Here is a 14,114-nt window from a genome sequence, read left to right on the forward strand (position 1 = left end):
AAAGAGCACGAGAAGAGTCTTGAGGAAAGCATTATATTTATTGTCTACTGTATGAGCACTATAAACATCTTGCCACTCTTGTTCCTTGATAAGGTTTACAAAAGTCTCTACAGCAACTGGATCAGCTTTCCTAAAAAGTTGGTAACTATATTTAACAGCAGCACAAAAATCTTTTAGACTTAAAATTTGTGCATCATGATCTGAAAGGCCATTCACCTTTCTGCTAGCAGAATGCCCTTCTAGTAATGAGGAATGAACAAAAATGTTGTCTATGGTTGTTCTACTGTTCCCTTGCACTCTCGTTGGAAAGAATACGGTTTGCATAAGATTATATGAATTAAGGAGGTCTACCAGCATCCTTTTCCTTGCACAATCACTTATACAATTTATATTGAAGTCACCACATATAACTAACTTTTTGTATTTCCTATAAAGTGAATCAAGAACCTCCTCTAGCTTTAGCAAAAATGTTATGAAATCTGAGTCTGGGGATCTATAAATAACAACAGTAAGAAGTTTAGCTCCACTAAATTTAACCACACCTGCACAACATTCAAACACCTTTTCAGTGCAGTACTTTGAAACATCAATTGACTCAAATGGGATACCGTTTTTCACATACATGGCTACTCCCCCACACCGCAAAGAGCTCCTAGAAAAGCTGCCAGCCAACCGGTATCCTGGTAAAGGAAGCCTCTGAATTATCTCCTTATTTAAGAAGTGTTCATTTTATTTGTTACACCTTAGACAATAAGACCTTTTCATTGTCTGTGATATCACAATAGATTTGTTGTGTTGAGAATGGTAAAAATCATACGGTAAATGATCCAATGAAAAGTACGTGGCGTTTGTGATTTATATGTGTGTCATCTCTGCTTCATCTTTGTATTGAAGCATTTCACACTAGTATGCAATGTTTCAGTAAATAATATTGTGCAACTTGTAAATATTTTGGCGTGATTGATCAAGTCTTTGTGTCTGTTGCTAGTTAAGGCAAGAAGCAAAACCAAATTCTTATGGTGTATGAAAAGGTGGACTGTGACAAAATTGGTCATTTTTATTACAGGAAACAATTATCCACTGAAATACATAATCGTGGTAATAAGCTTCTACCTTGAGCAGTCCACCACCAAAAAGCGAGTTGCAGTATAATGAATGAGCTTAAAGAGTTATAGTTTCTGGAAGTATTACAAACTCCAAACCCTGTATGACATTTCTTAGTATTAAACATAAAATCTAAGATACATGGAGAAGCAGTACTGAGTGCATCCCCAGCATACTGTGGCTAATCATAAAGTTTTTACTATCACATTGACAAGATCAAGCTACAAATTTAATGATGGGGTTAGTACTCGAAGTATTCACCCTTCAGTGCAACATATTCTCTAAAATACATAGAGGAACAGTACTGGGTACATCCGCACCATACTATGCATAATCATAAAGTTTTTGTTATCACATTGAATAGATTAAGCTGCCAATTTGCTGATGGTGTTAGGCCTCAAAGAATTCACTCTTCAGTGCAACATATGTTTCCCTATGATGGATGATTCATCAGTGACCTTGGTTGCAGAAGTTTGCATATTGGCCCTTCAGGAAATATTGCGCTTCAAAAATCACCTTTTCATCATCATCGAAATGCATGAATTGCAATGGATCTTCATCTAAAGAAAGAGATGAAAGTCACTAGGTGCCATGTCAGGAGAATATAAGGATTAAGGTAAGTTTTATAAGCCAAATAAGAAGCATGTGTGACTGCATCTCTTTGCAGGGTGAGCTGGAGTGCTGTCATGGAACAAAAATACAAAATTAGACAGATTTCTGCGACACCTCTTCTTGATAGGCTCCTGTAACTTGGTCAGGGGTTTTGGTAGTATGTGCCTCTGATTGTTTGCCCCTTACTGAACCATGGCAGTCTCAAAAATCACTCAGCATCACCTTGCTCAATGATAGTTGGTTCTTTGCCTTTTTCAGTTGTGGTGAAACCTCGCATTACAATTCTTTGGTTTTCACCTTCGTCTCAGGGTTAGAGAGGTGAACCGACCACTATCATGATTAGCAGACTAAAGAAATCATCTGCATTGTCCTGGCACAGCCGTAACATTTCCGCTGCTGCGTTGGTTCTGTGGGCTTTTGAATGGGTGTGAACAGTCGTAAATCTCAGCAAGTGATGACCTATGTGTTGTTCAAAATACCACGCAAGATGTTGAAAACTCAAACATGACTGATTTTCTAGTATCTCCTCGATTGCAATACGCCTGTTTTCGAACATAAGACCTTTTACTTCTCTTGTGATTCTCAGTTTTTCCCAGAGGGACGATCTGCCACTTTGCTTTTTGTGTTTGACTTGTTCGATCACAATGTAAGCAGCTGTGGTATCTAAGCACTGTGTACTCTACTACAGACTCAGTATGGATTGTTGCAGCGTTGTTCCCCTTCAAATGGAGAAAATTAATTACCATAGTTTATGGTACTCTACTTTATCAGTGGGCTGTGACATTTTGTTTTGACTGCTCTAGTGGCTCGCTATGTGAAATGATAATTAAAACTTTATGACTAACTCTCTTACATATCACACTGTACTTGTCACTGGGGTACCTGATGATTCTGCACTGTGAAGAGAATTTTATTAATCCATTCCTTTCCTGTGTTCAACAACGCTGATCATTCATTCTGTTTCCATGAATCTACTATACTGAAGAAGTAATGTGTCCGCATATGCAGATGTAGAAAGTTATGTTACAGGAACTTATTATAGCATTACTTGTTCTTGTAATTCAGTTTTGTGATCAAAAAAATTTACGAGATCATTAGAGACGGAGCACAAGCTTAGATTACAGAAGGATGGGGGAAAAAATCACCCGTGTCCTTTCAAAGGAATCATCCCAGCATTTGCCTGGAGTGATTTAGGGAGATCACTGAATACCTATATCTGGATGGCCGGATGCGAGTTTGAGCCGTCGTCCTCCCGGTTGTTAGTCAAGTGGGCCACTACTGCGCCAGGTCGCTCGGTACCAAATTTTACGACTGGTACACTTTCCATTTATTTGTCTTTCATCATTTAACTATCTTCTGATCTATGTCTGAATCTGTGAAAAGCCCTATAAAACTACCTATAAATTTCTGGACTTCTTTGGCAAATTTGTCTGAGAAAATAAAGGTAACCCTTATAATCCCACTTTTGACACTTCAGTATTCAATTATTTTACAGTAGGAAGTACCAGTTCATGTAACGTTAATACTGAAATTCATTTATGTTGAAGAAAAGTCTCAGAAGATACCCATACAAGCATTGCGTCTTACTAATTTTCTTGAATGTTAATTACATATCTATTTCAAACACACATATTTCCTCTGATGTTTCAGCTACCTAGGTAATTAACAAAATATGTTCATCGTTTTGTTTTGCAGCTCCTTGTATTGGTCGTGTTTGCAGTTAAAATTGTTGGATGTCAGGTCCGCCAGTTATGCAAAACACCGTTTTTTCTCAGTACCCAAACATGTTCCGGCACCACTGTGCCTTCATCAGTGGGTTTTCGTTTTTATTTATTCTGCAATGTGAACATTTTTTAAATGATTATAAAATTATCTTCATCTTTAGTTCAAACAACACATCGTTTCTTTTTGTAAATACCTTTGCATTTGGTGTGCATGAATTTTCTGGGTAACTTGTGTGTTAATTACTACAGGTAGCTTGTCATCTGCAACCGAACGATGTTGATGAGAAAGTTTTTTCTTGGGAGTTAACCTATCTTCTAGAATGTAATTTAGTTTGTCGAGATGTTTTCGCGCCTATATTCGTTTTTAGTTATGTTTTCGTGTGGCAAGCACCTCCATTCTCCGCACCTTGCCAAAACACAACATTAACACAAACATTTCACACAAAACAATAGAAAACCTCATAACGGAATCAGAACACATTATACAGGAACAAGAAAGACTGAGCACACCAAATTTTAATGCAAACTTGTAAGAGAATTAGTAGCTGCAGAAATAAAACAGATAATCAGAACACACAAATTCAAAATTATTTCTAATCGCAAAACATCAGAGGAAATCGCAGCCAGCAAACTAAAACAAAAATTCAAACGGAACAATGCCGTAGTAACAAGAGCAGACAAAGGGAATATTACTGTAATTATGGTTGAAAAAGAATACATAGAGAAAACACTAGATTTTCTCAAAGACAACAACATCACAGAACTAATCCGTGACCCAGCAGGAAGATACCAGAAAAACATTCAACAGACACTGAAAAACATCAATAATACATTCTCAAAAAGCCAGGTAAAGAGGATGGCACAGAAAAATCCAAAAGCACCGACCCTAAATTCCCTACCAAAGGTTCACAATGATAATATCCCATTAAGACCCGTCATTAACTTCCAGAATGCACCATCCTACCACCTAGCCAAAGAAACACAGACACTACTGAAAGAACCGTACACGCTTGATAACAACAGGAATCTGGAAAACTCAAAGAAGTTAATCGACAGAATCAAGAACATAGACATACTGGACACAGCAAACCTCATATCATTCGATGTCACATCAATGTACACTTGCATTCCAATAAATGAAACAATCAACATCATCACACAAAGATTAAAACAGCAAGGAAACATGCCAGACACACACAACCTCACAAAATTATTTTGTATTCAACAAAATTCTCAGCATGAAGGACTGCCAATGGGATTACCAATCAGTGGCCTCCTAGCTAACATATTCATGAACAACCTGGAGAACATGATCTTCAGACACATAATAAAACCAAAAAACTACAAAGTTATATACAGGTACCATTATGTCGATGAGACAATATGACTGACTGATGAACCACATACACACATAGAACAGCTACACAATGAAATAAACAATTTATACCCAAAAAGTAACTTCACATTAGAAATAGAAACTAAGAACACACTACACTCTCTAGATCTCACCATACATAAAACAAACAACACACACAACTTCACAATGTTCAGAAACCGACAATTTACAAGCACCACCATTCATAACCTATCAAACCACCCATTGACACATAAGAATGCAAACTTCAGATTTATGCACCACAGATTAAACAGAACACCCACAAACAAACAGAACTACACACAAGAACTAAACACAATAAAACAAATAGCAGTAGAAAATGATTGTACTTCCCATATGTTGGACAAGTTAAATCAAAAACTATGCAAGCAGTACCAAATGAACACACCACACACACACACACACACACACACACACACACACACACACACACACACACAAACCCTCACCCAGCACAGAACAACACAAAACACCAAAACACAAACAATGACCACACAGAAGACACAACAGAGCAACAACACACACAAAAAACTAAATGGAACATACTCACCTACAATAACAAGATTTTTCACAGAATAGGCAACACATTAAAGAAACAGGGACTCCAAGTAGGATACAGGACCGAGAACACAACACAGAAAAAAATCATGACACAAGAAACACCCATGGATAAATTTAACACATCAGGAATATATGAACTCACATACAACACTTGCCAGTCAGTGTACATAGGACAAACATGCAGAAACTTCAAAACAAGATCTTCAGAACATCTCAGAGCTTTAAAAAGCAACAGCTCCCGTAGCACATTTTCTGACCACCTTGTAGCCAACAATGACCACCCAGCCACGTTAGAAACAGACTTAAGAATACTAAAACCCAGCCACCGCCTACACAGCAGACTGACCATTGAGGAAAACTTCCATATACAGAAGGTAACAGCAGAAGGAAAACAGGTCTTAGATGAAGACACTACACTCTGCAAGGGCACACTTTTTAAAACATTAAAGGAACTTTACAAATAAAAACAGCACAAACAGATAAAATCTACACACATACACACACACACACACACACACACACACAAACGCACGCACGCACGCACGCAAAAAAAGATACACTAAAATCTGCAAAGACGCACCATTTACACACAATAAGAATACCATATAAAAGACAACACACACAGCTAAGAAGCGCGCACGCAAACACACACACACACACACACACACACACACACACACACACACACATAGGTAAAATGCAAACAAAATTCTAATTTGGCGCCGAACACTCTGGTGAACAAATGAACACTGACTGGGCTGGGACACACAACAAACCACAATCACACTGTGTTTTGGTGAGGTGAAAATTGTTTTTACTACATTGTTTGTGGAAAATACTTGTTATAGTTACGTTTGCATAACAACACCTCAGCATGATGCGGAGAATGGAGATGCTTGCCAAACGAAAACGTAAGTAAAAACGAATATAGGCGCGAAAACATCGCGACAAATTAAATTACATTCTAGAAGATACGTTAACTCCCAGCAAAGAACTTTTTCATCAACATCGTTTGGTTGCAGATGACAAGCTACCTGTAGTAATTAACACACAAGTGATCCAGAAAATTCATGCACACCAAATGTAAAGGCATTTACAAAAAGAAACGATCTGTTGTTTGAACGAATGATGTACATATTTTGTTATCATTTAACAAAAATGTTCACATTGCAGAATAAATAAAAACGAAAACCAACTGATGATGGCACAGTGGTGCCGAAACATGTTTGGGTACTGAGAAAAAACGGTGTTTTGCAGAACTGGCGGACCTCACATCCTACAATAATAACAAAACATGCTTGGGAACAATAGGGTTTGATTCCACCTGACCGTGAGACTGCACTGACATGTCACACTTGTCAAAACTGATTCTAACAGAAAGCATCTTCAAAATTAAACTACAGTTAAACAGAGACAATAAACAAAATCTACTTAGCAAGTGACAGCAGATGTAGGCAAGAAGAAAATGTGACATAGATGCTAGTTTTTATTTATTTCTTTATTTACGAGTATAGTTCCTTTGGACCAAATTTAGGAGAAAATCTCCAAGGTCACGGATCGTGTCAGTATATGGAATTACAACATGAAAGTAATTACAGGTAAACTAAGATGTTTATGAACCCAGAAAAAGCCAAACCATATGTTTAAATAAACGCTAGGAATCAGCTTAATTTTTCAAAGAACTCCTCGACCGAATAGATGGAGTGGACCATAAGGAAACTCTTCAGTTTCGATTTGAAAGCGCATGGATTACTGCTAATGTTTATGAATCCTTGTGTTAGCTTATTGAAATCGGATGCAGCAGTATACCGCCTACCTTCCTGCACAAGAGTTTAGGAAGTGCGATCCAAATGCAGATTGGATTTCTGCATAGTATTAACTGAGTGAAAGCTGGTAATTCTTGGGAATAAGCTGATATTGTTGACAAGAAACGAACTGAGAGGCCAATGTCAGGATACCCAGACTAGTGAACAGGGGTCGACAAGAGGTTCGTGAACTTACACCACTTATTGCCCGAACTGCCTATTTCTGAGCCAAAAGTATCCTTTGAGAAAGGGAAGATTTAGCCAAAATATAAAACCATACGACATAAGCGAATGAAAGTAAGCAAAGTAGACTAATTTCCGTGTCGAACGATCACTTACTTCCGATACCATTCAAACAGTAAAAATGGCAGCATTAAGTCTTTGAGCAAGATCCTGAATGTAGGTTTTCCATGACAGTTTACTATCTATCAGAATATCTAGAAATTTAAACTGTTCGGTTTCACAAATCATATGCCCATTCTATGAAATTAAAACGTCAGATTTTGTTCAATTGTCTGTCAGAAACTGTAAAAACTGAATCTTACTGTGATTTAGCGTTAGTTCATGTTCTACAATCCATGAAGTTATGTCACGAGCTCCACTATTTGAAACCGAGCCAATGTTGCACACAACATCGATTACTACCAAGCTTGTGTCATCAGCAAATAGAAATATTTTAGAATTACCTGTAATACTAGAGGGCATATCATTTATATAAATCAGGAACAGGAGTGGCCCAAACACTGATTCCTGGGGCACCCTACATTTGACTGTACCCCACTCATACCCCACATCACAGCCATTCTCATCCCTGTGAATAATAACCTTTTACTGTCTGTTGTTAAAGTAAGAGGTGAACCAGTTATGATCTATTCCCCATATTCCATAGTAGTCAAAGTTCTGGAGCAATATTTTGGAATTAACACAATCAAACGCCTTAGTTAAATCAAAAAAATATGTCTAACGTTTGAAATCTTTTGTTTAATCCATACAGTACCTCACAGAGAAAAGAGAATATTGCATTTTCAGTAACGACTTCTAAAGCCGAACTGTACATTTGATAGCAAATCATTTGATATAAAATTACCAATTATTCTTATATACACAGCCTTTTCAATAACGTTAGCAAACACTGATGGCATAGCAGTAGGTCTAAAATTACCTACATTATCCCTTTCTCCATTTTTATAAAGCGGCTTTACTACTGAGTACTTCAATCGTTCAGGAAACTAACCATTCCTAAAGGAAAAATTACAAATATGGTTAATACACAGCTATCAGTGCAGCACAGTACTTGAATATTGTGCTAGGCACTCCATCATATCGATGAGAGTCCCTATTCTTCAGTGATTTAATTATTGACTCAGTCTCCCCCTTGTCTGTATCACAGTAGAGTATTTCAGTTTCAATCTCGGAAAAGCATTTTCCAAGAAAGTTACATGATTTTTTGCAAAAACAGACATAATGTCTTATGGGATAACAGCAATCAGTGATTTTATAATGTTACTTTAAATCCGTCTTGATTGCAAATTTTTTTTTTTTATTATTCATATGACCGGTTTCGGTTCATTCAGAACCATCTTCAGATCTGATATTTAAGTTACAGGAGTAACCCGTCCAATTCAGCAACTTTCACAAGCTACGACGGATTTAAAGTAACATTATAAAAAGTTACATGATTCCCTATAGAAAATAAGTTTTTATTTAATGCACCAGCAATGCTCATAAAATGATTGTTAAATACTGTGCATATACAGGGTGTTTCAAAAATGACCGGTATATTTGAAACGGCAATAAAAACTAAACGAGCAGCGATAGAAATACACCGTTTGTTGCAATATGCTTGGGACAACAGTACATTTTCAGGCAGACAAACTTTCGAAATTACAGTAGTTACAATTTTCAACAACAGATGGCGCTGCGGTCTGGGAAACTCTATAGTACGATATTTTCCACATATCCACCATGCGTAGCAATAATATGGCGTAGTCTCTGAATGAAATTACCCGAAACCTTTGACAACGTGTCTGGCGGAATGGCTTCACATGCAGATGAGATGTACTGCTTCAGCTGTTCAATTGTTTCTGGATTCTGGCGGTACACCTGGTCTTTCAAGTGTCCCCACAGAAAAAAGTCACAGGGGTTCATGTCTGGCGAATAGGGAGGCCAATCCACGCCGCCTCCTGTATGTTTCGGATAGCCCAAAGCAATCACACGATCATCGAAATATTCATTCAGGAAATTAAAGACGTCGGCCGTGCGATGTGGCCGGGCACCATCTTGCATAAACCACGAGGTGTCCGCAGTGTCGTCTAAGGCAGTTTGTACCGCCACAAATTCACGAAGAATGTCCAGATAGCGTGATGCAGTAATCGTTTCGGATCTGAAAAATGGGCCAATGATTCCTTTGGAAGAAATGGCGGCCCAGACCAGTACTTTTTGAGGATGCAGGGACGATGGGACTGCAACATGGGGCTTTTCGGTTCCCCATATGCGCCAGTTCTGTTTATTGACAAAGCCGTCCAGGTAAAAATAAGCTTCGTCAGTAAACCAAATGCTGCCCACATGCATATCGCCGTCATCAATCCTGTGCACTATATTGTTAGCGAATGTCTCTCGTGCAGCAATGGTAGCGGCGCTGAGGGGTTGCCGCATTTGAATTTTGTATGGATAGAGGTGTAAACTCTGGCGCATGAGACGATACGTGGACGTTGGCGTCATTTGGACCGCAGCTGCAACACGGCGAACGGAAACCCGAGGCCGCTGTTGGATCACCTGCTGCACTAGCTGCGCGTTGCCCTCTGTGGTTGCCGTACGCGGTCGCCCTACCTTTCCAGCACGTTCATCCGTCACGTTCCCAGTCCGTTGAAATTTTTCAAACAGATCCTTGATTGTATCGCTTTTCGGTCCTTTGGTTACATTAAACCTCCGTTGAAAACTTCGTCTTGTTGCAACAACACTGTGTTCTAGGCGGTGGAATTCCAACACCAGAAAAATCCTCTGTTCTAAGGAATAAAGCATGTTGTCTACAGCACACTTGCATGTTGTGAACAGCACACGCTTACAGCAGAAAGACGACGTACAGAATGGCGCACTCACAGACTGCGTTGTCTTCTATATCTTTCACATCACTTGCAGCGCCATCTGTTGTTGAAAATTGTAACTACTGTAATTTCGAAAGTTTGTCCGCCTGAAAATGTACTGTTGTCCCAAGCATATTGCAACAAACGGTGTATTTCTATCGCTGCTCGTTTAGTTTTTATTGCCGTTTCAAATATACCGGTCATTTTTGAAACGCCCTGTATCTGACTTATCATTAACAGAAATATTTTTCCTACGAACTGACTTTATATCATCGACCTTGTGCTGCTGACCAGACTCTTCCTTCACAACTGACCAAATGATTTTAATTTTATCCCGTGAATTAGCTATTCTATTTGCATACCACATAGTCTTTGCCTTCCTAATAACATGTTTAAGCACCTTACAGTACTATTTGTCATGGACTACTATAGCTTGATTGTGACTACTTATAACATTCTGACCTAATTCCTGATTTGCCCTACATGATATCTTTATCTCACTAGTCAACCACCCAGGCTACCTTTTACTGCTAGTACCCCGTTTACAACGTTCTAATGGAAAGGAACTCTCAAAGAGCATGAGAAATGTGTCAGGTAAGCATTATATTTGTCATCTATGTTACTGGCACTCTAAACATCCTGCCACTCTTGTTCCTTAACGAGGTTTAAAAAAGTCTCTACTGCCACTGGATTAGATTTCCTACATAGTTTGTAATTATATGTGACATTTGTTTGAGTACAAAAGCTTCAGTGTCTTCTAATTGGTCAAATAAACAAATACGTTGGATCAAATATAATTAGAAAGTGAGTGAAACGTAATTGTGAATTAAGTTTGAAAATCATCAAGGACCTCATTTAAAGGACGATGCAACAGAGCAGTGTGTCTCTTTGTTCCATGCAGAAAAACCCCTGGTTCTAACAGGCATTTTTACGTTATCTTTTATTCGTGTCTAACGTGTTACGTCTGAATAAGTATATACATATACACATATATATATATATATATATATATATATATATATATATATATATGTATATAATTTCCAGAAATACCATATATATATATATATATATATATATATATATATATATATATATATATATATATATATACAGGGCGGTCCATTGAACGTCGAACGAAAAAATTACAATGAACGAAACTTATCTAGCTTGAAGGGGGAAACCAGATTGCGCTATGGTTGGCCCACTAGATGGCGCTGCCATAGATCAAACGGATATCAGCTGCGTTTCTTTAAATAGGAACCCCCATTTTATTACATATTCGTGTAGTACATAAAGAAATATGAATGTTTTAGTTGGACCATTTTTTTCACTTTGTGATAGATGGAGCTGTAATAGTCACAAACATGTGGATCAGAATTTTAGACGAACAGTTGGTAACAGGTAGGTCTTTTAAATTATAATATAGAACGTAGGGACGTTTGAACATTTTATTTCGGTTGTAAGAATGTGATACATGTACCTTTGTGAACTTATTTCTGAGAACGCATGCTGTTACAGCGTGATTATCTGTAAATACCACATTAATGCAAGAAATGCTCAAAATGATGTCCGTCAACCTCAATGCATTTGGTAATACGTGTAACGACACTCCTCTCAACAGCGAGTAGTTCGCCTTCCGTAATGTTCGCACATGCATTGACAATGCGCTGACGCATGTTGTCAGGTGTTGTCAGTGGATCACGATAGCAAATATCCTTCAACTTTCGCCACAGATGGAAATCCGGGGACGTCAGATCCGCTGAACTTGTGGGCCATGGTATGGAACTCCGACGACCAACCCACCTGGCATGAAATATGCTATTCAATACCGCTTCAACCGCACGTGAGCTATGTGCTGGACATCCATCATGTTGGAAGTACATTGCCATTCTGTCACGCAGTGAAACATCTTGTAGTAACATCGGTAGAACATTACGTAGGAAATCAGCATACAGGCACCATTTAGACTGCCATCGATAAAATGGGGGCCAATTATCCTTCCTCCCATAATAACAAACCATACAATAACCCGCCAAGGTCACTGATGGTCCAGCGTGGATTTTCCGTTGCCCAATAGTGCATATTATGCCGGTTTACGTTACCACTGTTGGTGAATTACGCTTCGTCGCTAAATAGAATGCGTGCAATGAATTTGTTATCGTCCCGTAATTTCTCTTGTGCCCAGTGGCAGAACTGTACACGACGTTCAAAGTCGTCGCCATGCAATTCCTGATGCATAGAAATATGGTACGGGTGCAATCGATGTTGCTGTAGCATTCTCAACACCGACGTTTTTGAGATTCCCGATTCTCGCGCAATTTGTCTGCTACTGATGTGCGGATTAGCCGCGATAGCAGCTAAAACACCTACTTGGGCATCATCATTTGCTGCAGATCGTGGTTGACGTTTCACATGTGGGTGAACACTTCATGTTTCCTGAAATAACGTAACCATCCGGAACGGTCCGAACACTTGGATGATTTCGTGAAGGATACCGAGCAGCATACACAGCACACGCCCGTTGGGCATTTTGATCACAATAGCCATACTTCAACACGATAGCGACCTTTTCCGCAATTGGTAAAACGGTCCATTTTAACATGGGTAATGTATCACGAAGCAAATACCGTCCGCACTAGCCGTATGTTACGTGATACCATGTACTTATGCCTTTGTGACTGTTACAGTGCTATCTATCACGAAGCGAAAAAAGTGGTCCAACTAAAACATTCATATTTCTTTACGTACTACACAAATATGTAATAAAAAATGGGTGTTCGTATTTTAAAAAACGCAGTTGATATCCGTCTGACCTATGGCAGCACCATCTAGCGGGCCAACCATAGCGCCATCTGGCTTCCCCCTTCAAGCTAGACAAGTTTCGTTCTTTGTAGTTTTTCTCGTTTTATGCATATTTCGTAAGATATTTGGCCCAGTCACTATCAATGGACCACCCTGTATATACAAGGTATTTCAAAAATATTTTTACAAACTTTGGGGATAGGTTTCTTACTCCAAAACAAGAAAACAGTTCATACAAACATTTTTCCGAAAATCGATCTGTTTCGAATTAGTAAGATTCATCGAATCGTGGACTGTTAGCACCCTTTCAAATACTCCCCAATTGCTTTGAAAGGTTTTGCATTTTTGCATGACTAGTTCGTGGGGTGTTCCTGCATCTGGATAGTCTGTATTGTTTAAGATGCCTCCAGAGATAATAATCCAAAAGACTGAGATCGCAGGTATGTGCTGACCATGGAACTGGCCCTGCTGTACCTACCCATTTGTCATGGTAGATACCGACCAGTGCATCTCAAACACTGAGACTGAAATGTACAGGAGCTTCATCACGAATAAACCACATGTTTCTTCTTATTTGGAGGGGCACATCTTCTAGTAGGCCATGGAGGATGTTCTGGATGCAGTCTCTGTAAGTAAATATTTGCAAGAAGTGGCCGTATCGGTCACCTACGATTTCAGCCCCCCACATTAATCTTAATCTGATGCTGATGTCTAGCCTGTACTGTAGCATGAGCATTGCAATCAATCCATATGTGTTGGTTGTGGTAATTTGTTATTCCATCTCTCCCAAATGTTGCCTCATCCACAAACAAAACTGAAGAGACAGATAACAGATTGGCAGTTTGTGCAACAAACCATCGGCAGTTCTCCTTTGGTGGGTATCAGCAGGTGTAAGGCTCTGCACACGTTGAAGTTGATATGGATACATGAGCTGCTCGTGAGGTATCCTCCAAGCTAAACTTGGCGATGTCCCACATGCCCCGCCAGGGTCACTTGTCTTGCACTGGCTCCTGGCTCTTCTTTG

Source organism: Schistocerca serialis, chromosome 3 (genome assembly GCF_023864345.2).
Source record: "Schistocerca serialis cubense isolate TAMUIC-IGC-003099 chromosome 3, iqSchSeri2.2, whole genome shotgun sequence".
NCBI classification, from domain to species: Eukaryota; Metazoa; Arthropoda; class Insecta; order Orthoptera; family Acrididae; genus Schistocerca; species Schistocerca serialis.